We start from the raw sequence: 26,171 nt of genomic DNA on the forward strand, positions 1-26,171 counted from the left end.
GCAGGCGTAGACACCCCCTCCCGTCCTGAACATACAGGGGCGGGCAACTCTGTGCGCAGCCGCCTCAGACTCCATGCGGGCCCCGCCTCCGCCGCCTCCCCACGCTATGCCCCCATTGGCCGCGGCTCGCGCACAGGGAGGGAGGGGACGGAGCTCGGTGCTAAGGCACAGAGGACGGCGCGAGAGGCGGGCGCGGGAGAGGGAAAGTAGGACGGCGGCGCGCGGGCTGCAGCGGTCGCGCTCGCTCACTCACACGTGGCTGGTTTCGTCCGGCCTTCGACGGCCGTGCACAGGGATGGGCTGCCGCGCCCCCAGGTGATGACCTTGCAGCTCTCCTGCCCCAAAACACGCTCCAGCCAGTGGCCTTGCAGCTCCATAAGTGCCTGAGTGATGGCCCCGCAGGTGTCCTGCCCAGGAAGGGGCTGGCATGGTGGCCTGTGCATGCCTGCTGTCCTAGCCATGCAGCCATTTTAGTCACAACATCATCTGTGTGCAATATACACCCACCACCACCTGCTCTGGCCCAGTGTCCCAAGGAGGTAGTGGATCACGAGCTGTCTGAACTCTGCCCTGTGCAATCTGTCACAACAGAAAAACGATGTACCCTTGAGGGAGCTACCGGGAGCTATGCAGCAATGTCACTCAAAAATGGGGTTCAGGGTTCACCTGACTTAATCACTCATCATAATTGTACTGCTTCATGTTCTTTATACTTCTAAACCCAACATGTAACGTTTTCTAAAAGATTACATTGAGAGGCACTGGTTGGCTCATAGAATCAATAATTGGTCTTTGATATCTTGATTAGCAATTCCTATCCACTCCTGTTGCAGGTGTATAGCGAGCACAGGTTACTGCCATCTTGTTGCTATTTGAAAAGGCCTAGGCCACAGCTTCAAATGCTTCCGTTAGCCTGCGTCTCAACAAGCATTTAAGAGAGCTTTTCAATTGCGTTCAGCTAACTTGATTGAGATAGCCCAGGGCCTAGGAGACTAGATATTGATTGTAAACAAATAGTTTTTATGTTCTGGAGTTGCCGGTCATGGCTCGGTAGTTACTGTTGAATTCTATTTTGCACTTAAAACATGGATTCAATCACTTTGTTGTGTTTCATCCCCAAATGTACAGCACTTATTCTTTGAGTAATTTAAACATAGATCAGGTCAGAAGGCGATTCAGTACTCTCAGGTGCTCAGCGCAGAGTAAGTGAACCAGAAGTTCATCTTTTCCACTGCATTTTTCAGTCTGCTGTTTCTCTGTCACCCTTTGGCCTCTTGTATTGTCCCTGGTTCTCTTGGTTTTCTTGCTCTCTTCCTTTTCTTTCTTCACCTCCTTTTCATAAGGCTCTTCTCACACATTTTACCCAACATCTCAGTAACACCTCCTTGCCTGATCCCTCTCTCCCCCTCAGATGGTTCCTACTGTTATCACTGCACTTTCTTCAGCTTTCTTCTCTCTATGATTCCTACTAACAACTGCCATTCTCGCCTCTCAAATTCCAACAGCCAGATCCCCAGTGTCACTCCCCAGTTGCTGTCTTTCACTTCCAAATCCCAGCTCTAACTGTCACCATTCCCAACTGTCCTGGAGTGTTCTGGAACTTTTTTATTTCTAATGTTCCAGCCCTGTTTGCTGTATGAATAGCTGCCAAGAGAAAAGAAACATCACTGTATTTGGTCTCATTACATCTGTACCATAGCAATTGTTAGTACCATGAGTGAGGACGCTTATTGGCAGTCAGAAATGAGAAGCAAGGGACTGAAAGAGTCATGGAGACTAAATTATTTTCTCCTTCCTAGAGATGTCTCTCCAGGGCATGTTGAAGCATATCATTGAGGAGAAACTGCCTCATTCCCTATGTGAATCTCCTAAGATCCATTATTGTTGCTGTCTTCATCTTCAGAGAGGGTAAGTGTGGCTTGTTTTTTTCCTCCTTTAATAGCTGGCTTCAAGTTTAATCACTGGAGCCACTCTATACTGCAAACACGTATATCTGCTTGGATTGTCTCTGGCATAAACCATATATTTACCATTCACTGCATTTCTTCAGATTTGCATATGAAGGGCTCCAAGTACCTAAAAAACGTGGACATCTGTAGGAAAGCTTCTTCCAAAGGGGAACACCATAGTGGGAGAAGCCTCTGTTTACTCCTCACCCTTCATTTGAGTCTATGAATTATTTATGGGCTTGAAAGGATTAGATTTTTGATAGACATCAGTAAACATCTATTTCACAGTACACACGCAAACTGACAAAAAGTATTTCCATCCTTAATAATTGAAATATACAGACAGGCAAAATTAGAAAAATGCTACTTGAGAACATATTAGAGTTTGATTTAAGGATACATACTTTGTATGTTTTGACATGTGACATTGATAATTTGTATTTTAATGGTTATAAAGTTTTAACCTTTTGAATTTCAGTATCTTCTGTCACTAAATAATTTTTGTCTGACCATCCCGTTGCCTGAACCTCCCATACTTTCCCACAACTGTGAAAATTTAAATAGTTAAAAATAAAAAAACTTTAAAATAAACATCAATAGCCATTGAAATTATATAAAAAAAATTGAATTCTGTCAAGCCTGATCATTCAGTATCACTGAGGCACATGATTAGTATAGCCCATTGATACATCTAAGGTCTAGTAAGCTGGGATGTGCAGTCTTGAATCCCAACAACACATTGTAGTTCCTGGGTATTGATAAGAACATCCTATGAAACTGTTTATCTTTTACCAGAACTAGCTAATTAGCATATGGGACCACAATATTCATTAGCGAGAGAGAGAGAGAAATAGTTGAAATGTTTGTATATTTTCCCCCCAAAAAAGTCAGGAAGCAAATTCAGATCTGTATACCCTCCGTGCAGTAAGAAAGAGCTAGGAACTCGCTTCTCTTTTTGGAGGGATGGCCCAGTCTGTTATTCTTCCACTGCTACTTCATGCTTTTTCTTTGATTCTGTTGGTTTCCCCTCTTGCTCCCTTCCTTTCACTCAGCTCTTCTGATGCACTCTTCCAAGCTTCCTAGTAGTGCTTCCTCCCTGACTGCTGTTGTCCTCTCTCTTCCCTTCATTTTTATCCTTCTCATGTCAGCAGACCAGTTCCAACTGTTGCTTTCAAGTGCCGTGGAACCGCTTGCTTCCAACAGTCCTCTCGCCTCCTTCCAATCACCTAACCATTCCAATCACTATGTTTACAAAACTCTCATTGCTTTACAAGGGACCAGGATTTGGTCCTGTGTAAACCGCACCAGTGATTAATAGTATATCACTCCTGTGTACCTTCCCACCCATTACAAGTCAGGGACTTTTTGCTCCTCTTCACTGTGAGTTGTGACAGTGTGTAAAACTAAGCAAAAGTGATAGAGTAGCTCCTAAGTCCATGGAAGGATGAGAGCAGAGCATAGTCCCCATTTCAGGTAGCACTGGTTCACCTTCTGTCCTTGCTTCATGCATGTGCACCCCCCCCCCCCACTAGATATTAGAGTTCAGGTGTAAGTGTGGGAGAGCTAGTAGCATCATAGCCTCCCTGTAATCTGATGTTATTGTTCCTCTGTGTAAGGATCCCAACATTTCATTGGCTTTTTCCCCAAATCTGATTGGTTTGAACACTTGATGTCACATATCTGATGTTTTGTGAGATTCTTCAGAGGTTGCGCCTAACATTTATGTCTGTTTTTTCATATCAAGCACATTCTAGAGTCACTGGTGTCATAACAACACAAGTTCTTAAGAGTTTAAAAATTAAACACAAGTTCTTAAGAGTTTAAAAATTAAATATTCAGAGTTGTCTCCTTCCAGAGATTTCCAGCATTATTCAAAATTGTCATCTAAAGCAGTTTCAGTGCTTGAATAACAATGGAAGTATGAAAAGGTGCATAGTACATCTCTTGACACACATCTCTTGTCTATTGATATTATTGGAGAAGATGAAGTGCTCATTTTGTGACAGTGACCAGACCTTGCTTTTCTGAGCTCTGATTGCATCAAGATCACATTGAATATTACATGGCCTCATTTTTCACTTTTCTCTTTTGATTATGTAAGTCTTGAATATGATACATAACATAATGTAACTTTACTAAATCATGCGTCCCAAATAAGTATCTTCCCTAAGAGAGGTGATTGGGGGCTATGGCAGGTGGGCAGAGTCAATATTCCTGCTCTTGTCTGAACTTCAGATTGGACCATGAAGAAATATTTAGTGTGCATCATATCCGTCAAACATAATACATTTACTCTAGCGTTGTCACCAGGGGAGCTAGGTTCCAGAGCAGCCTTCAGGATGGCAGGGGGCTAGGCGCGTTGTGTCAGTAACACTTTATCAGAAGGGTTAGGAGAGTTTATTCCCATCTGCCTTTCTGTATGGTATTGGCCTCTTTGGAGGTTGCTGCTGGCTATTGGTGGATGCAGAATTTGTGCAGACCTGTAACAATAATATCTTAAATAGTAAGCGATAATGATATATAACAGCAATTCTCAAACTGTGGGTTGGGACCCTAAAGTGGGTCAGGACCCCATTTTAGTGGGGTTGCAAGGACTGGCGTTAGGCTTGCTCGGTGCTGGGGTCCGGGTCCAAAGCCTGAGCCCCACTGCTCAGGTTACAGGCTGCTTTGGCCTCTCTCCCAGCTCCCCCCCCAAGCCACCCGAGGTAGTGGGGCTTCAGTGAGCTCAGGCTATGGTCCCCCACTTCTTGGGTTGTGTAGTAATTTTTGTTGTCAAAAGGGGTCACGGTGCAGTGAAGTTTGAGAACCCCGGTATATAATTATCTTCATTCGAAAGGATCCCGAAGGGCATTACAGTCATATACACTGGAATCAATTTGTCGACCCCTGAAACATGAGTCATGACAGCTGTTTAATAGAAATATTATTCTTTAATTTAGGACAGGAAGTAAAGAATATTGTATCCAATTAAAACTTCAAGGGGACAAATCTAATCAGACTGAAATTACTCAAATTGAAATTTAGCCAGGCCAATGGGACTGTCATTCCAATCTGGATCTGACTCACTACAAGCCAAACCATTTGTGCTTTCAAGAAAAGGAAAAAAACCTTTTCAGATGGACATCCAACCTCATCTACTCTTCAACGAAGAGATCCTTCTGATTGTACAGTATTTCTGTCAATAGCTGGCTATGTTGCTATAAGATTAACAGAGAATTGTAACTGTCCACCATATTCAGTTTCTGCAATGCTGAGCCAGTGTTCTGCAGTCACAAGTCCTACTTGAACGCTGTCCGATGACCCACCATGAACTCTGCCATGGGGTTTAGGTCTCTGTTTTAGTGACAGTTTTTGTTAGAGCATTGTTTTGGCAAGTGAAAGAATAAAGCTGGCCAAATCCACCTGTAGGACACAATACAATGTTGTGTGTGGAAAAAGTAAGAGCAGTACATCTTAATGGAAGTATTTAGGTCACTCAAAATGTTGTATACAGTAGAACCTGAGAGTTGTGAACTGACCAGTCAACTGCATGCCTCATTGGGAACCAGAAGTACACAAGCAGCAGCAGAGACAAAAACAACAACAAAAAAAGCAAGTACAGTACTGTTAAATGTAAACTAAGGGGAAAAAAAGGAAAGCAGCATTTTTCTTCTGCATAGTAAAGTTTCAAAACTGTATTAAGTCAATGTTCAGTTGTAAACTTTTGAAAGAACCACAACGTCTTGTTCAGAAGTACAAGCATTTCAGAGTTATGAACAGCCTCCATTCCTGAGGTGCTCATAACTCTGAGGTTCTACTATAGACTAAAATTTTGTTAATATAATTAATAACAGTGTACATCTATAAAACATAGAAATGTAGGGCAGGAAGGAACCTTCCTTGAGAGGTAATCTAGTCTATCCTCTTGCATGGAGGCAGGACCAAATATATTTAGACTACCACTAACCTGTTTGTCTAATCTGTTAGTAAAAACCTGACTATGGGAATTCCACCACCACACTAGGTAGCTTATTCCAGTACTTAATCATCCTTACAGTTAGAACGTTTTGCCTACTATCTTATCTAAATCTTTCTTGCTGCAGATTAAGCCCATTACTTCTTGTCCTACTTCAGTGGACATGGAGAAAAATTGGTCACTTTCCTCTTTATAAAAGCTCTTAACCTTTTGCGCTTTGCACACTTATCAAGTTCCCCCCTCGGTCTTCTTTTCCCAAAACTAAACTTGCCCAGTTTTTGTAACCTTTCCTCATGTCAGGTTTTCTAAACCTTTTATCATATTTATTGCTCTCCTCTGTACTCTCTCCAATTTTTCCACATCTTTCTAAAAGTATGGCACATAAAACTGGACACGATACTCCAGCTGAGGCCTTAGCAGTGTAGAGTGGAACAATTGCCTGCCATGTCTTAAATTCAACACTCTCTTTAATACCCAAAATATTAGCCTTTTTTTGCAACTGTATCACATTATTGGCTCATGTTAAATTTGTGATCCAGTATGACCCCCAGATGGTTTTCTGCAGTAATGCCACCTATCCAGTTACAATTTGTATTTGTGCATTTGATTTTTTTCTTTTGGAAATACACCTCTACCTCGATATAATGCTGTCCTTGGGAACAAAAATAATCTTACGGCGTTATAGGTGAAACTGTGTTATATCAAACTTGATTTGATCCACTGGAGCGTGCAGCCCCGCCCCCGCAGAGTGCTGCTTTACCGCGTTATATCCGAATTCGTGTTATATCGGGTGACGTTATAATGAGGTAGAGGTGTATAATTCTTTACATGTTTTTATCCAATTTCATCCCAAAGAATCCCACGGTGCTTTTTAAGTTTATAGAACAGCTATACAAAAGGTTCATATCACCCCCTGCTGAAGTGCAACCACCTCTAGAATGAGCTCTGGAAACCGTTTTAACAGTGGACATCCATGCTGGGAACATACTTCACAGAGCATTTGCAGGATCAGGCTCCATATTAGGAGCAAAGATCTCACTTGCAGCATGAGAAAAAAATTGTTACAAAATAATAAGGCTCTTGAATTGTTGAGTGCACCAGGAGATGAAGGCTGCAAAACCTTAGCAAGGGCATATAAGGGTGCACTTAAAGCTGCTGCTAGAGGGAAGTCTGTGACTATCAGTGTATACTCTAAGTAGCAGGCAGAGATGCTCCGGCTCTTTTGCTGCATGTAATCTGTTTCACAGCCCACAGAAACTATAGAGTCTCCATGACCCTGTAAAGACAGCTTGGCAGGCCCATAGGTTTAACAGGCAAATGCTTCTCTCCTAACTGTTTGTTCATCTCCAGTAGCCATAGACCCTCCTAGTCAGACACTCACATTAGTGTTGAATGCTTAGATAAGGACTGAAGAATCTTGCATGTGTCTTCGCAGTTGTTGCATCCAAACTGATGGATGTAAATGCTTGTGAGATGACAAGAGTCTCTGAAGCAGGGTGGTGGCTTACTGATTTACGCTGTGTCTACACTGGCACTTTCAGAGCTAAAACTTTAGTCATTCATGGGTGTGAAAAAACACCTCCCGAGTGACAAAAGTTTTAGTGCTGAAAAGCGCCAGTATAGACAGAGCTATCACTGCTCATTTGGGGTGGGGTTTTTTATTGCTGGGAGAGCTCTCCCCCGGTGATAAAGCGTGACTGCACTGCCCATGTCACAGCGCTGCCACGGCTATCAACAGTGAGTTGTCAACATCATATACAGCAGTATAATTGAGTGTAAATAATTATCTTTTTTTGGTGGTTCAATAGAGTCCCCTTTAAACATAACTAGCTAAACCCCATCTATAATATTGCCTATGACAGCAGCTGTAACACTGTGGTTTGTAGACCACTAGTGGTCTGTGGAGCACTTGTTTATTGTCTGTGGAAAGCTGCTCTTGGTATTGGTTCTCCTTTCCAGCTGCTAAATCACATAGAGAGGCAGCGAAAATACAGGAAGGATATTGTTTTCAGAAGTACCTAAGGGACACTGAAGGTAATTGGGATTTGCTTCTACATACCCGAGACACTTCTGAACATGAGACTTCAGCTCTTAAGTCACTTAGGTACTTTGAATTTTTTTTATTCTAAATGCTTTTCTTATGTTACTTTACTATGTAAGCAATTGTGTTGCTACAAAGATGTTCGATTGCAAATAAGAGGGAAAGTGGTATATGTGATAGAGAATGGGGGGTTGATGGTCTAGAAGAAAATTTCTCTACATTTGTGGCCCATTCTATTAAAATTGTGACATCCCTCCTCCCCCCCACCCTGTACAGTGAGAATGGGTGACATTTGATTGAAGGAGTTTCCCTTCTCCCTGACTTGCACCTTTTTATATCTGAGGCGGTTGGATTGCTCTGTTTCTTATCTCAGATGGTACCCTGTTAGACAGTGTTTGTGATTGATTGTTTGCTATGCACTTGTACACAGACATGTTCACAGAAGCCAGTACTGTTAAAGCCAGTACTATCCAGCTGCAGTTTTCTAATGCAGAAATATTTAAATACTGTCATGCAGTCCACACGTGGCTCCACCACTTCCAGATGTGGATATTGTCTTTCTCTTGTGCATGTAATTTACAGCTTTATCCAGGTCTGAAATGTAAGAGCTTTAATGTGGCAGGATGTATGACCAATGTATCTATGGCTTTTTTGGTTCTTTAGCACCTGCACTGATTTCACTCACAGGGGCAGATTTCTGACTTCGTCACTGACTTGATGGCTTTACATAGCTGGATGTTCTTGCATCCTCAGCAGAGTTGCATAATTGTTAGTTTTGCAGAGAATTAAAGGCCTGATTCAGCTCCCATTAAAAGCAACATTAGAAGTGTTTCATTAACTATAATGGCAATGATTCTGGCTCCTAGTAAAGGGCTGGAAAACAAGACGTTTACCTGGATTAATCTGAAGATTGTGATTTGTTGTTCCTGCATTTCATTTCAGTGCTTTATAGTAACTGCTTTACTTCCAACAATAAGTGTTGATAACAAGTGGACTTTTGAGAGAAATTGTTGGAGGAACTGACCAATGTATGAAAGGTCTTCCAAAATGGAGTTATTGTTCACATTGGAGTTATTCCAGCATGGCTCTAGTGAAATAACTTATTCTCCTATAACTATGTTGGACAATTTCCATGTGTGGACAGACCTTGAAATTATTCATAGGAGGAGTAACAGCTAGTTCTGCTCTCTCTGACAAGGAGGGCTTTTAAATTCCAACTGTATAAACTCTCATTACTGAGGGAGAAGATCTGGTGCTATATAGATTAGTTTCAGGACTAAACTCAGCAGAAGGTTGAATCAAAACAGGTGGAAACTAGTGTTAGATACTTGTAAAACATTATCCTGAAAAAAAAAAAATAAAGCTCTAGACACACTTATGTCAGCTGCTCTGCTGCTCACACATAATTTTGTTAACAATATATTAGCTAGTTTAGTCCTTATGAAAGGGAGGGAACAGAAATACTGAACTGAATCATAGTAAGCCCTTATGTGGGTTTTCCCATACAGAGTCTTTCAAATGACTTGCTCCCCCACAGGAAAATTAGGAGAAAACTCATGAGTTCTCTACAAGTAAGAATTGGACGTGTTTAATTTCTAGGATTTTGGTCCTGGCCAAATCCTGAAGCTGTTGTTCAGCTTTTACTCTGGAAAACTCCCATTGATTTCTGAATAAGGATTGAGTAAAATCTCAGAATTTGACCCCTGGGCCTAGAGCCTAGCAATGAAGAAGAAAAGAATATCATACTATGTGTATTCCATTCCTCCTCCCGCCCCCCAACACAGAGGGGCAGCTGTTTTCTTGGGAATCATGAAAGACTTCCCTTGTTATGGAAAGAGAGAGAGAGAGAAATTCTATTGATATTTGCACTCTGTGGAGGAGTATCCTCTTGTTTCTGCCCAGGAAATATCAGATTAAAATAAACACACAGAACATCACTCAGTGAGGAGTGAGTGCTTTATTTGTAATGCTTTAGTTTCAGTCTAACACCTTTTAAATGTTTTCAGTGTGCCATAGCCTTGGATAGGTGCAATGGGAAAAAAAGACAAAGCAGGAGTAAAAAGGGAAAGTATTAAATGTATAAGACAAGGATTTAACATATACAATGTTATGCCATAATAAAACTTTATACTTATGATTATGTACTTTGTACTTATGATCTTAGGATGTCAAAGCACTTTAAGATTTAAAAGTAGAGTTTCTAAAACACTCTTGTGAGGAAAGTATGAAACTATTTTATTGATAGGTAAACTAAGTCACAGAGCAGGTAAGTGTCCACACCAGAGCTGGGGCTGGAATTCAGGAATCCTGACTCCTAATCTTCAGGTTTTACCACTAAATGTGATGTTTCCTTACATATCACCGACAAGAAATATTCTGCAAGTGGAACTTAACAGTTCTGTTACTGGTATGTTAACACTATTATAGTTTTATTTATAGTATTTATTAATTTATTTGTATTGTGGTAGTGTCAAGAAGCCCCAGTTATGGACTAAATCCTATTGTGCTAGGTGCTGTACAAACACAATCAGTCCCTACGCCGAAGAACTTAGTCTTTCAGCTTGCTGTCCTATAGCTGGTACAGCTCTGCAATGTTAACATAAGTAAACATATGCTGATAGGACTTGACACAATATACATGGGATCAGGTCTGTCACGTAAAGTGATATTTATAGCATAGTCACTTTCACCTTTATGACAAGATCATCCTTTCTCTCTTGCAAATAAAAATATCACAAACCCTCACAGGATTGTACAAGGGAAATAACTTTATATCATGTGTTTCTTGGTTTTGCACTGTCATGACTGGAAAATATTTTCTTTGTTCTGCACTGAAGTGGGCAAAACAGGGGGAAGACATTTCCCCTCCCCAATAGTATTGTACATCCATTATCAGATTTGCCACTTCTGGGATTCTTTCTGACAACAGGTTTCAGAGTGGTAGCTGTGTTAGTCTGTATCAGCAAAAAGTACGAGAAGCATCTTAGAGACTAACAAATTTATTTGGGCATAAGCTTTTGTGGGCTAATTTGGGCATAAGCTTTCGTGGGCTAAAACCCAAGTGGGTTCTAGCCCACAAAAGCTTATGCCCAAATAAATTTGTTAGTCTCTAAGGTGCCAAAAGTACTCCTCGTTCCTTTTTTTTTTTTTTTTTAAACTGCACTGGGAGGTCAAGCTTGTCCAAATATTTTCTGCTTCCAGATTGCAATCTACTTTTGGTCAATACTCTTCCATTTGAATGTGTGGAATTCAACATTTTGAAAACTCTGAGCTATTGCTATTCCTAAGGAGCCTAGGGGAAGCATTCTAGTGGCAAGGATCAGCACAGTGGATGGGGGAAGGGAAGAGAGGAAGGTCTGTATCTGAGGAGACACTTTCTGGACTAGGAAGACTTCACTGACTGCATTCAGCACCCAGCATGGTTTCCTTCAAGGACCTTGTATTTTCATGCAGTACTGCTTTCTGGGAATGAAGTTATAACTCTAGTCCTGGATAATAATAACAAAGAAAACTACCAGACTGCCATTGAAATGTCAACTGGGTGCTAGTGTCCTAGAGAATAACAAAGAAATGCTAATATCATTAATTACGAAGTCTCAGAGTCCTCATTAACATGTTTAGCGCCCAGATCTTTGGAAATGAGCTGTATAAAGAGATGCTCTGTGTTTATTCCTTTATAAATTATCTCTTGCCACTTCCCAATACTGGAATCAGTTCTTGTAGGCCTTGACAACATGAGGAAGTTTGTTTTTCAGCCTCAATCCAGATGTACTGGTGCTATCAATGGTATAAGCTGTGGTAGAAGCAGGACTTGTGTAGGGTATACTGCAGCAAGGTTAAAATGCCTGTACAGTACAGTTTACATCATTGGTAGCACAGATAGGGAAAGTTTGAATACAAAGTGAAAATGAGGAACAAAGGGAAAGCAGGAAGCAGCGGTGTCACATCCTTTTGGATTACAATGTTTCCAGGCCTAGCTTTCATTCTGAATGGCACAACCAGTCTACGGTCCTCTTCCTGGGTTTTACCTCCAGACTTCATTCAGGTCACTCTCCAAATGCATCATCCAAGTATACAGCTTCTATTTAAGTGTGTCTGTAGGCCTAGATTACTCCAGCTGTCACAAGATAAGCAGGATTAGCTTGGAGTCAGTACTTGAATGGGAATCCTACAGAAATTTGAACGAAGTGGTAGTGTTGGTGATTCAGTATTTGTTTCTTTTCAATGCTGAATGTCCCATTCTTCAGATGGAATACAAAACCATTTCTGGTCATTAGAAATCACTTGGCATTTTTTGCAACAGTAGGAATGTTTAAATTGGTATCTTGGCCATATTCCAGTTAGGATATTTATTATATTCTGCCTCCCTAAATCCCCCATGTATTTTTTGTTCGGTGTGGTATTCATCCTTTATTATTCTAAGATGCTAAGTAGTTGTGTAGAGTTGCTTGTATGTGTAGTCTGTAAAGCGCTCTGAGATCCTTTAAGGTGATGATAAGAGGCTAATAAAGGTAGGATTTCTTATTTACAGTTTCAAAAGCTACTTTGAGGCATTGTCTATGCTACAAAGGCTTTTCTGGTGAAGCTATACCTGCAAACTCTCCTAGTGGAGATGCAGCTTTATACTAGAAAGAATTCTTTTGTTATATAGTTTATACTAGTCTCCCAAATGAAATAAAGTCTATTTGCAAAATGAATTTTTTGCCAGTAACACTGCATATACACTAGGGCTTTTCCTAGGGTAGCTATGTTGGTCTGGAGTATGGGGTGGTTTTTTTGCTTCACCCTCCCTACCTATGCCAGTAAAACTTTAAAGTGTAGATGAGGCCTGAATCTATGCTCAGATACTATGTTGAGTATTTAAAATTGCACATTTCAAATAAAAAATCAGCAAATGTTTGCTTAAGAGCAGGCAGAAACTACTGGCCAATTCCTTCTTTTATTCTCATAAGTGTAAATGCAGCGTAAACCTTAGGCCTGGTCTACACCAAAACTTAGGTCAAAAGGCTTAATTAAAATGCCCTCAGTCCAATATGGATGCCACTAGGTCAGTGGAAGAATTCTTCTATCAACTTAGCTTGATTTATTACTGTGCTGGAAAAATTTACTACTGCGCTGCAATGGTATCATAGATCATAGATTATTAGTGTTGGAAGGGACCTCAGGAGATCATCTAGTCCAACCCCCTGTAGTTGCAGCTATACAGCCATAGTGCTTGCAATGTAGACATAGCCTGAGTAGAATTACTACAAGAGTAGAACTGAGCTGAATTTGGCTATATGTTTCTAGATGCCCTTTTAAAAATGATACTTCTGCAGTGGTGACTGCTTTTATAATAATAAATAATATTTTGCTATAGGACTATCCTTCAGAGGATTTTAAATTATTTTACAAATGTTAATTCACCCCCCCCCCACTCAAAAATCTGGGAGGTACTATTATGTCCATTATATAAGCTGATGAAGTGAGGCACAGAGTGGATAAGCAACTTTCCCAGTCACATGGTAAGTTAGTGGCAGAGCTTGGGGTGGAATCTAGGGGTCCTGATTTCTGGTGCCCTATTGTTGTGAGCACTACACCGTACTTCCCCAGTGTTCATTCTCATTCTTGTTACATTTGGCTATAATTTTTGTCTCCTGTTTTTTTCTCCCTTTTATTAAGGGTCGCCTTTGCAACGTAGGTGCTTGGATGTGAGTTTAGCAATACCTGCAAAAAGGAAGAGGTCATTAATGCCCAAAATTTTTAAAAGGATTAAACCCACAAACCCTACCAAACTTGACTGATCTGTGACTTAATTGGTAGTTGATGCTATTTATTGTCATGTTCTTCTGTACCAGATAAGGACTGGCTACAGAGTTGCTTATACACACCAGATGTGTTCATCATAACATCCTTCAGTGATCTGCCGGTATGGCTTAGGTTCTTTTAAATAACTTAGAATAACTTGAACAATATAATACAGTTTAGCATTCCATTACATCACCCCTTTTAAGTTCTGTGTTGCTTCCATTTACAAAATATACCCTATCCCACTATCTTTGAAATTCTTCACAGATCAGTCTGTTACGTGTCTCTGAATCATACTGGTTTTCTAATTATATAGCCTGAACACATAATAACTTGGTTATCTGGCTGTCCATTAGTTGCAAATTGGCTGTGGTTAGTTTGAAATCCTTGAGTCCTCATTATTTTGTTCTGCATCTGCCATGTGTAGAGTTGATGGACAGTATTAAACCTGGTACCTCTGGAGCTAAATGCATGAGCCTCTACTACATGAGCTAAAAGCCACATGGCTGTTTAGTTAAGGCTGAATCAGATTCATTAATCGCTAAGTGGTTTCGCCACTAAATGGGACAGAGTACCACACCCAGGAAGTGTGTGGGTTACATTTGTGGGTTACATTTGCTCTGTTGATTATTCTTTCTGAGGAATAAACTGTAGATGTTGATGGTTTCTGTTGAACTCTCCACTGTGGCTGTTGGTCTCAATCACATATGCTCTCGATGCTGAATTCTCTTTCTTTAGGACAGTTGTAGTTGTTCATGCTTTTTCTCCATCACTTTGACATGAACATGGTAACCAGATTCTAGATCTGGCAGTTTTCTAGCTGAGTGACATGTGTTGTAAAGTGGACTGTCACGCTTTTCTAAAATTCTAGTTCTAGCTTTCCCAGAATCCTTATCAAGTTGTCTACTCCCTTCATGTCTGGCCGCTTTGGAGATATGTTATTATCCAAAGTTGGAAAAACAGTTTTGAGTTGTCTTTCTGTTAGGAGTTGTGCTGGAGGATATCCAGTAGCAGCTATTAATGTTTATCTGTAAATACGGAAGAGCAAGGAATGAATCTTCCCACTGTAGGATTTTCTTGGCTGTCAGCACAGCTCTCTCAGCCTCTCCATTTGCTTGTGGATAATGAAGGCTGCTAGTAATCTGAACAAATCGTATATAATTTGGAATGACTTAAATTCTGCTGCAGTGAATTGTGGCCTGTTGTCTGTCACTGGTTGTTCTGGAACACCAAAGTGAGCAAAAGCGCATTTCAGTTTTTCGATAACACTGCAACATGTTATGTATTTCAAATACATTATTTCCTATATACATGACAAATAGTCCACAACAACCAGGTATGATGTCTGCTGAATTTGCATAAATCTTCAGCTAGTCTCTTCCAGGGTGTGTTTGGTAGAGTGCATACACTGCATGAAAGGTTTTTATCTCTTAACCCAATAACTAGCCTGCTTCTGATTTTTTCATATTTTGCTTGCCCAAAATCACAGTTGTCAGTCAACGTGTGCCACACTCTTATAAAATTTCCAACGTTTTCTCCTGGTTCTTGAATTCTCTGGTTAAAACATGCTCTTCCGTAAACCACATTTCTCTGAGTACAGAAGTATGCATCAAACATAGTCAGAACTCTTTCATAGTCATCTTTGTGACTCTTCAGTAAAGTCAAATGATTTAAACATATTATCTGCTTGCTTCCCCAGATCATAAGCTAAAGAAGATACCTGTATATCATCAGTTTTCTTGTAGAACTTGGTAGCAATACTAAATCTTGCAAAAAATTGTTTCCACGCCATATATTCTGAAGGACTGTCAAAGCTGAAGTTGTGCATGTTGATGAGCTCCTGCAACCTTTGCTGCTGTTCCTTCTGTTTGCAACTGTTGCTATTGGTTTTTCTTCTGTTTCTGGTCTTAATTTATTCCTGAAACCATTTCATTTCTTCTATACCAGATATGGATTGGCCACAGAGCTTGCTTATGTGCACAAGACCAGATGTGTTCATTATAAGATCCTTCAATAAGTGCTCTGCGGGGTATGGCTGAGGTTTGCTTAAATAGGGTATTTTATGCACAGCGCCACCTACTGGCTGAACTATATAATATATTTAGCATTCCATTACATTTATAATACATCATATGGAAAATCACGTAATAAAACCTCAAAGGTTAGCAACAAAAAAGAGCCCTGTTTTTGCTCTTTCCTCATTGATATCTATGGTGTCTTTTTAATACTTTCCCCTTCTATCCAAAATTGTTAATTGAATTGCAATAGTGCCTAGAGAAGCACTGTACAAAGAAATGGTCCCTAACCTAAAGAGCAGAAATATGCTGTATCCTCCACCTCAGCTCCCTTATGTTCCCTTCCTCCTTCTGTTATGTCTCCCAATGCCCCTTCTTTCCATGCTTTGTTTCCCTTTTCAGTCTTTTCCTGCTCTTGTCTGTTTCCTGTTGCTGATCTGCTCCATTTTGTATATATATATCTCTATATAGAGATATATATAGATATATAAAAAGAAAATTGAACTTTCTAGTATCCTGTCTTGTGTAGCACAAAGCAGAGAGAACATAGGTCAGGTTGTAAAAAGAGCTACTTTTGTTGTCACCTATTAGCAATATGTTAATATGAGGCTGATGAAAATCCCTCTTTTTAAAATACCCATAATTACACTCCATTTTCAGTTCAGTATTAACATCTCAAAACAGAAAATTCTGTATGTTTGTGATGTTACCATTTGTGTTCTCACACACGAGAGAGAAGAAATGCTGATTACTCTGTTCAAACACAGTTGATACCGTGAAACTCTCAAGCAGATCAGAGATCATGGATTTCTAATGACCCAAGAACAAAATCATCACTCTCTAAAAGGACACTTGGCCTCTCCTTTTGCTGTTTGGTCACATCTCATACTTATGGAAGAAGTTCAGACACGTGCAGCATATTACCAGGGAATGTTTATAACTGTTACGCTAACTTTGCACAGTACTTGCTGAAAATATTGCCGGTTTGAGAATTTTCATCGTTTCACATATTTTAAATCCCAACTTTATCATCTCACTTGCTAATCTAGGAGACAGATATTTTATTTCAAATTGTCTTCTGTCAATTAATTAATGTTTTTAAAGTACTTTGAACATGTAAAGTGCAGTAAATGCTAGGAATTATTATTTTGGCAGGGAAAGTGTCTTAATCCAATGGTTTTCAAACTGCGTGTTGTGACCCAGTACCGGGTCGCAGACTGTAAGGCACTGGGTCATGGCGGTTCTGGTCAGCACTGCTGACTGGACTATTAAAAGTCCTGTTGGGGGGGCTGCCTGGCTAGTTCCTATCTGTTCTGACACCATGCTGCGCCCTGGGAGTGGCCAACAGCCGGTCTGGCTCCTAGATGGGGAGGGGCATGGGGCTCCACACACTGCGCCCACCCTGAGCACTGGTTTCACACTCCCATGGGCCGGTGCCTGCAGACGAGAGCCATGTGGAGCTGCTCGTGCACCTCTGCCTAGGAGCCAGACCTGCTGCTGGCCGCTTTTGGGGCGCAGCACAGTCTGTGCATGGTGTCAGGACAGGCAGGAAGCCTGCCTTAGCACCCCTGCTGTGCCATTGACTGGGAGCCACCAGAAGTAAGCCCACACCCCAACCCTGCGTCCCAATCCCCAGCCCCAGCCCTGAGCCCCCCCACCCAAAACCCCTTCCTGCACCCTAAGCCCCTCATTCTCGACTACACCCCAGAGCCTGCACCCCCAGCCCAGAGCCCTGACCCCTCCCACATCCCGAGCCCCCTGCTCCAGCCGTGAGCCCCTGCAAACCCTGGGCCCCCTCCCACACCCTGAACTCCTCATTCTTGGCCCCACCCCGCAGCCCTCACTCCTGCACCCTTACCCTCTGCCCCAGCCCTGAGCCCCTCCCACACCCTAAACCCCTCATCCCCAGCTCCGTTGGGTTGTGGGCATCAACAATTTTCTTCAACTGGGTTGCTAGAAAAAAAGTTTGAAAACCACTGTCTTAATCTATGGTTGTAAAGCATTGCATATATTTGATACTCTATAATTATTAATAAACTAATGTTTTATATATGGAAATCATGCTGATTAAAGCTAATTTAGCGATGACTGCAGCAGGCTCTCTGTTTTAAATTATAAATGTTTAGCTTAAACACTGAGAACTTTTCTGAAATACTTGTTTTCAGTCAGGTTCAAATGTTCAGTAAAGTTGTCTAGCATACAGTAAACTATGAGATTCAGAAACACTCTACTTTCTGTACTTAATATTTACTGCATTTTGTTCAAAGAACCCTGTAAACAACACCCACTTTGCATTTTTTAGTGGAGTGGCTGAGTTTGAATAGGGAATTTTATTTTTATCTCAATCACTGGGAGAGAAAGATTCTCAATGCCCTTAAACATCTTCAAGCAGTAGAGTCTGCTGATTTCCCAAGGAATAAGCATTTCCCAGCAAGTGCTATGCTAGGATTTCAGCAATAATAGGAGCAAAGCGCTGTTTTATGAGACAGCAGTCTGGGTCCTGAAGGAATTCACTATGAGGCGGAACACTAAGTATTTTCTCCAGACAAGAGACTGGAGTCCTGCTGTGAGAAAAACAGTGCATTGCTCCCATTATTTCTCTTGTGCTGCAAGTCTTTTATAATTGCTTCACAAATTAATGTTTAAAACATCAAGTGCAACAGAAAGAGCAGAAAAGGGAACAAGAGGAGTAAAGTATTGCTAAGATCATACTTAAAACTGGCCTGCTGAAAATCTAAAGAGAAGTTCTGCAGTCTGGATTTTGTCAGGTTTTAGAAGTATTAAACTCAGGAGAAAATGAGGGTGAAGGATACTTCATGATATCAGCCCATTACAGTCCATGTACAGACCCTTGCACTGGTAAAACAGTACATGTTACCACAGAATAATGGGACTTGCTTTGTGATCTTGGGCAAGTCAGTTAACTTCTCTGTGCCTCTCTTTCCTTATTTGTAAAATGGGACTCATTCACTTCTCTAATAAAGCTAGAGAAGATCTGCAAATGGAAAATATAATTTTAAGCACAAAGTATTATTGTGGCCTCATGAGGTGCAGCATCTGGGGCACAGAGTAAGTAAATGTACACATGTGAGTTCATAGAGTTTGCCAGAAAGACATCTTGATTTGAAGACTCCAAGAGAAGAAGAAGAAGTATCCAGCACTTTCCTTGATAGTTTGTTCCAAAGGTTAATCATCCTCACTGTTAAAAAAAAAAAAAAAAAAAGCACCTAATTTGCGTTTGTCTGGCTTCAGCTTCTTGGCCATTGATTCTTGTTATGCCTTTCTCAGCTAGATTAAAGAGCCATTTAGTACCTGTTACTTTCTCTTTGTGAAGATAATTATACAATTATTGCAGATATCCTTTTCTTTATAGGTTCTTATATTGCACTTATCACCGTAGTATCCATGCAGATATCAAACATAATACAATAACTTTATCTGAGTTTATACAGCATATTAGATTCACATCAGTAGCAAATACAAGGTTTAAAAAAAATGTCTGTAGACCTCATTAATGGCTTATTGAACTAGGAGTGGTCCTTTTGTTCCCAATACTGTATTAAGTGGTGAGGTGTCATGCTCAAATGGGGTTTGGGTTACACTGCTTATATGTTTGTAGCATTTACATCTTTTATAAAGATCTATTGAGGAAAAGCACTATGTAAGAGCTAGATGTGTGCCCCCTGGGGTAATCGTTCCCCTTGACAGTAGCTTTCTTGCTTTTTGCCAGTTCCATCCATTTGGCTTCAATCTTCCCCGCCTCAGCGATATTTTTGGGGTTTCCATTTTGTATGTACCGTGTGATGTTTTCAGGAACACCATCCAAGAACTGCTCCATTTGTATGAGGAGGTTCAGTTCTTCCAAGGTTTGAATGTTGTTTTTTGTTAGCCAGGCCTTATAGTTTTTTGCAATGTAGTAGGCGTGTTTGGGAAATGACACCTCTGGTTTCCACTTTTGGGTTCTGAAGCGCCGACGGGCATGATCTGGGGTTATTCCCATCCTGTATCTGGCCTTGGTTTGAAAAAGTTTATAGTCATTCATTTGCTGCTTAGGCATTTCAGCTGCCACCTCTGCTAAAGGTCCACTGAGGTGTGGCCTTAATTTTACCATGTACTGGTCTTTGGGGATGCTGTACCCAAGACAGGCTCTTTTAAAGTTTTTCAAGAAGGCCTTGGTGTCATCACCTGCCTTGTAGGTGGGAAATTTCCTGTGCTGTGGAGCAATATTTGGCGCCGGGTTGTTAGGGTTGGCTGGCACAGGCAGCCCAGCTTTTGCCATTTCCAGTTTATGTTTTCTCTGTTTTTCCTTCTCTTTATTCTCTTTTTGTTGTTTTTCCATTTCTTTTTGGTGTTTTTTCATGTCTCGGCGGTGGGCCGCCTCCTCTTTTTCTTGCTTCCTTCTGTGGGCCAACTCATCTTCTGCTTGTTTCCTTCTGTAGGCCATCTCTTCTTCTTCTAGTTTTCTTTTGTGTGCTGCCTCTTTGGCTGCCTCTTTGGCTGCCTGTTCTCTTTGGTAGGCTGCCTCTTTGGCTGCCTGTTCTCTTTGGTAGGCTGCCTCTTTGATCTGTTCTTCTCTTTCTTTCATCTCCATCTCTTTTTGTTTTATTTCCAGTTGTCGCCTGTGTTCAGCTTCTTTGATTTGTTCTTCGGCGTCAATTTTTGCCTTAGAAGGCATGGTTCCTGTTTTCTTGTGTTGGGGTGCCCTCCGGTGTTTATCTTCTGAACTGCAGGTTCTCTGTTGCCTCCTGAAGTCTGCCTAGCAACAGTGCCTTTAGCTAATTTTCCTTTTCTCTCTCTAGCTAATGTTCAATGAAGGGAAACCAGAAAAACCACTTTATTTGCATGCCTATAAGTGCTGGTACTTGCCTCCTAATGGGAGGGCTATTGCATGACAAAAGACCCTTAACATGCAAGCCACAAACTGCGAGAGAGAGCAGAAAAAAAAATTCTCTCTGGTTCCCTTTTAAAACCAACTGCTTCTCTCTGCTAAAAAGCCCTTAGCAGAGAAAAGAAAAATATAATATTTCTACTGGCTTCTGGATTCTGTCTATATCCCACCGCTGCCACCATGTAATAACCTTAGTCCCAGATTTGGACCTTAGCGTCCAAGATATGGGGGTTAGCATGAAAACCTCCAAGCTTTAGTTACCAGCTTGGACCTGGTACTTGCTGCCACCACCCAAAAATTAGAGTGTTTTGGGGCACTCTGGTCCCCCTGAAAAACCTTCCCTGGGGACCCCAAGACCCAAATCCCTTGAGTCTCACAACAAAGGGAAATAATCCTTTTTCCCTTCCCCCCTCCAGGTGCTCCTGGAGAGATACACAGACACAAGCTCTGTGAACCCAAACAGAGTGAATCTCCCTCTCTGTTCCCAATCCTGGAAACAAAAAGTACTTTCCTATTCCCCCCAGAGGGAATGCAAAAATTAGGCTAGCAATCCAACACACAGATCTCCCCGATTCCTTCCTCCCACCAATTCCCTGGTGAGTACAGACTCAATTTCCCTGAAGTAAAGAAAAACTCCAACAGGTCTTAAAAGAAAGCTTTATATAAAAAAAAAGAAAAATAAGTACAAATGTTCTCTCTGTATTAAGATGATACAACACAGGGTCAATTGCTTAAAAGAATATTGAATAAACAGCCCTATTCCAAAAGAATACAAATCAAAGCACTCCAGCACTTATATTCATGCAAATACCAAAGAAAAGAAACCATATAACTTACTATCTGATCTCTTTGTCCTTACACTTGGAAACAGAAGACTAGAAAGTAGAACTACTTCTCCAAAGCTCAGAGAAAGCAGGCAGGCAGAAAAAAAAGACTCAGACACACACTTCCCTCCACCCAGAGTTGAAAAAATCCGGTTTTCTGATTGGTCCTCTGGTCAGGTGCTTCAGGTGAAAGAGACATTAACCCTTAGCTATCTGTTTATGACAGTTACACTGCTTATATGTTTGTAGCATTTACATCTTTTATAAAGATCTATTGAGGAAAAGCACTATGTAAGAGCTAGATGTTGTTGTTTTGTGAAGATATACTAATTAGAGTTTCATGAAGGCCTAAATAAACCAGGAGGAGCAGAAGGATAGAGGAAGGCACAGGGCTGGCAATTGGGAGACTTCTGTTCAGTTCTGCCCTGATTTCTTTTGACTTTGAGTGAGTTACTTAATCTCTCTCTACCTCATTCTCTGTATCCGTAAAATGAGTATAATAATTATTTCTACCTCATATCCGTGTTGGAAGGCTTACTTCGCTAATATTTCTCAAGTGAAAGATGCTAGAGAAGGGTGAAGTATTACTGTAAAGTATCATTATTATCTGATAATCGTTCCTTGTTCAATTGCCAGAGTAGAACAAATTGAGCTATGGCATAACTGGGGGCAAATCTCTTGACTTTAGAGGAGTTATGTCCATTCAGAAGCTACGTCTGCATTGGGGCATGACTATATGTACAGTGCTGCAGAGGTGCAGCTGTACTGCTGTTTTACTGGAATAGGAGGAATACCAGTATTCTATACTGGCAAAGCATTCCTAGTGTAGATGCAGCTGTATTGGTATAGTAAAACCAAATGAATCAAGCAATAACAGTAAAAGCACAGTTTTGTCAGTTTGTGTCTACACTAGGGGCTACAACAGCAAAGGTATGTCAGTCAGGGTTGGGATCACACCTCTTCACACCATTGACAGACATAGCTATATTAGCAGAAATCTGTAGTATAGACTTGGCTGAATTTGTTCCCATATATCTTGATTTTTATGTATGGGGCATATTCATCCCTGGAATGAGTGGCAACAACTCAATTGAAGAAGTACATGGATTGATTTAGATCTGTTTATTGCAGGACTGAATTTATCCCATGTGTTCACCATGTTAAAAAGAACTGGTCTACACTTGAAAGTTATACTGATATAGTTATACTTGTACAAGCCCTAGCATGGACACAGTTATACCGGTATAGCTTATTCCCCTTTGCATATGGAAATAGTTCTCCTTTGAGTGCTGTCCCTGTGGGTGCTCCACTTTAAGCGTTCGTGCTCCCCTGCACTCATAGTTGGAGACTTTTAGTAGCAGTGCCAGTTGGGTCACACATGCGTGGTCCCTGCCTTGCGCTGCTGCAGGCAGTTAACCAACGCTGTGCAACCAGCCCCCACTCAGTTCCTTCTCTACTGCAGAGACTAATAAGGAAACTCCGAAGTAGAGGGGAGGAGGGAGGGTAGTGGACACCCACAGGGACACACATCTCGAACCTCAGTTACTGCACAAGGTGAGTAACCTTCTCTTCTTCGAGTGCTATCCCTGTGGCTGCTCCACATTAGTTGACTTCAGAGCAGTGCCCTCCGATGGAGGGAGGGGCTTCGGAGTTGAAGTCCTGACCTCTGTTAGTAGAGAGCATCTGAAGGAAGTATCAGATGTTGCCTGTTGCTCTAAGGCATAGTGCTGTCTAAAGGTATGGGCTGAGGCCCAGGCAGCAAATCTACAAAAGGTACATTGTGCAGGGAAGCCGTAGAGGCTGATAAGGCTCTAGTGGGATGTGAATGAGGGATTGGCAGTCACACTGATGATAGCAGAGTTTTGTGCGATTATGAATCTACGTGGAAAGTCTTTGTTTAGAGATGGTGCTCCTTTTGAAGCATTCAGTGATGGATAGGAACAGCCTGGGTGATTTATGGGATGGTTTAGTCCTGTCTAAGAAGCCTGAGGCAATGCAACACTTTGTTAGTGCCTGCATTGGAGGCACTACCACACAGGCACCAAACACACTGAGCTTGGCTGTCAGGGACAGGCACTCCGAGCCTGGAGGCAAGGCGCTGAGAGTCCGGGAAACCGGGCATTCCCGGTGGGGTGGAGTGGGACTTTCGCCCTCAAAGCAGCTGTTTTTTTCCTGAAGTTCCTGGCTGTGAGGTGTGGTGTTTTCTTTTTTTTTTTTAACCAAGGAGAAAAGGAAAGGTAAACAAGCTAAGTAGCTGCTAATAAGGAAACTAAGGGTATGAAATTTGGTCAATTTTATAGAAGTCGATTTTTAGAAATTGATTTTATACAGTCAATTGTGAATATCCATACTAAGTGCATTAAGTCGGAGGAGTGCGTCCTCACTACTGTGGCTAGCATCAACTTACCAAGCGGTGCACTGTGGGTAGCTATCCCACAGTTCCCGCAGTCTCTGCTGCCCATTGGAATTCTGCTCCCAATGCCTGATAGGGCAAAAACATTGTTGCGGTTGGTTTTGGGTACATGTCGTCAGTCACTCCTCCCTCTGTGAAAGCAATGGCAGACAACCTCTATGAAAGCAATGGCAGACAATAGTTTTGCGCCTTTTTTCCTGGGTTACCTGTGCAGATACCATACCATGGCAAGCATGAGCAAGTGCAGAATGGTGGTAGAATGTGCCTTTGGACATTTAGCTGGCGCTGTTGGTCAGACCTCAGCGCAACCAACATTCCCATTGTTATTGCTGCTTGCTGTGTGCTCCATAATATCTGTGAGAGTAGGAGGGAGATGTTTATGGCGGGGTGGGAGGTTGTGGCAAATTGCCTGGTATCTGATTTTGAGCAGCCAGACACCAGGGCGATTGGAAGAGCACAGCAAGGCGTGCTGCGCATCAGAGAGGCTTTGAAAACCAGTTTCATGACTGGCCAGGCTTTGATGTGACAGTTGTGTATGTTTCTCCTTGATGCAAACCCGCCCCCTTTTTTTTTATTTTAATTCCCTGTAAGCCAACCACCCTCACCCTTTGAAATAAAGTAACTATTGTTTTGAAACCATGCATTCTTTCTTTGTTAATTAAAAAAAAAAGAAAAGAGATAACGGACAATGTAGCCCAGGTGGGGTGGGGGAGGAGAAAAGGACAAGGCCACATTGCTTATTGTAGCATCACTAAAAATCAAACTGTTTGAATGACAGCCTTCTGTTGCTTGGGCCATCCTCTGGAGTGCAGTGGCTGGGTGCCTGGAGCCTGCCCACCCCGCGTTCTTGGGGTGAGGAGGCTATGGAACATGGGGAGGAGGGTAGGCGGTTAAGCAGTGGATGCAGCGGGGGTCTGTGCTCTTGTTGGCTTTCCTGCAGCTCCAACAGATGCTTCATCATGTCCGTTTGCTCCCCCAACAGATGCTTCATCATATCTGTTTGCTCCCCCATTAGCCTCAGTATTGCATCCTGCCTCCGCTCTTTGCACTCACTTAATTCTTTCCTGGCCTCTGCCACTGAATGCCTCCATGCATTAAGCTGTGCCCTATCAGTGCAGGAGGACTGCATGAGCTCAGAAAACATGTCATCGCGAGTGATTTGGTTTTTTTGCCTTCTAATCTGCGATAACCTCAGGGATGGAGATGATAGGGGGAGTTTAGAAACATCCTACGCTCTATGATTCTGAGGGGACTGCATGGTCACCTGTGCTGCTGAGTTCGCCATGCTGACCAAACAGGAAATGAAATAAAAAAGTTCCCGGGGCTTTTCCTGTGTACTTGGCTAGTGCATCGGAGTTCAAAGTGCTGTTCAGAGTGATCTGGGATAACTCCCGGAGGCCAATACCGTTCATTTGCCTCCGCACTACCCCACATTCAGCCCAGCAAGGTTGATTTTAGCGCTACTCCCATCGCCGAGGAGGAGTACAGAAGTCGATTAAGAGCCCTTTAGGTCAACAGAATAGGGTTGCTTGTGTAGATGCATGCATTATAAAATTGACCTAACGCGGCTAAATTCGACCTAACCCTGCAGTGTAGACCAGGGCTAAGCAGTGTAACCTGTATACTGGTGAAACTGCATCTATACTAGGGTGTTGTAAGGTTGTGTCTACACTGCCACTTTCAGTGCTAAAACTTTAGTTGTTCAGGGGTGTGAAAAAGTTTTAGTGTTGAAAAGCGCCAGTATAGACAGCTCCTGGCGATAAAGCTACCTCTCATTCGCGGTGGGTTTTTTTTTATCGCTGGGAGAGCTGTCTCCTGGTGATAAAGTGTGTCTACAATGCCCATGTCGCAGCGTGGCTGCAGCAGTGCTATAACATGGGCAGTGTAGACAAACTTTACTGGTATAGTTAGAGTGGTACAACTTTCTGGTATAGACCTCTCCATAGGACATGGACTGCCCAACTCTGGCAATTCAAACAGAGTGGGATTCCAAAAAACTAAGAGTGGAATTTAAATAACACTTAAAACACAGTACAAATACTTAATCATCAGAATAAGATTAATTAAAAAAAATTAAAATTAAGCCAAAATTGGGTGTGTGCCTTTGCCACATACAGATTTTATTCCGTCCCCTACTTCTTTGCTGAAGTCTACATTGTGTACATTCATCAAAGCACTGTAGTTAGAAATGTTTCTAATGAGTATTAATAATTCATTCTAAAGAGGAGGAGGGGAATGGGGGACTCCAAACTGGAATCATGGGCCTATCTCCAAATTCCATGAAGGTATCTGTTGTGTT

At 41.7% G+C, this 26,171-nt stretch overlaps 1 protein-coding gene across 2 annotated transcripts in view; it reads left to right on the forward strand.

Moving 5' to 3' along the window:
• Positions 1-159: 159 nt before the first annotated feature.
• DYNC2I2 (dynein 2 intermediate chain 2) overlaps positions 160-26,171 on the forward strand; it is a 41,684-nt gene continuing 15,672 nt past the window's right edge. Inside the window, exons 1-2 of one of the 2 annotated variants that reach the window (XM_050927000.1) lie at positions 160-315; positions 1,800-1,908. The gene's annotated coding sequence lies outside the window, so the exon portion shown is untranslated. The remainder of the gene's footprint in view (positions 316-1,799; positions 1,909-26,171) is intronic. The other variant, XM_050926999.1, reaches the window with a different exon arrangement.

This window comes from Gopherus flavomarginatus, chromosome 17 (genome assembly GCF_025201925.1).
Source record: "Gopherus flavomarginatus isolate rGopFla2 chromosome 17, rGopFla2.mat.asm, whole genome shotgun sequence".
NCBI classification, from domain to species: Eukaryota; Metazoa; Chordata; order Testudines; family Testudinidae; genus Gopherus; species Gopherus flavomarginatus.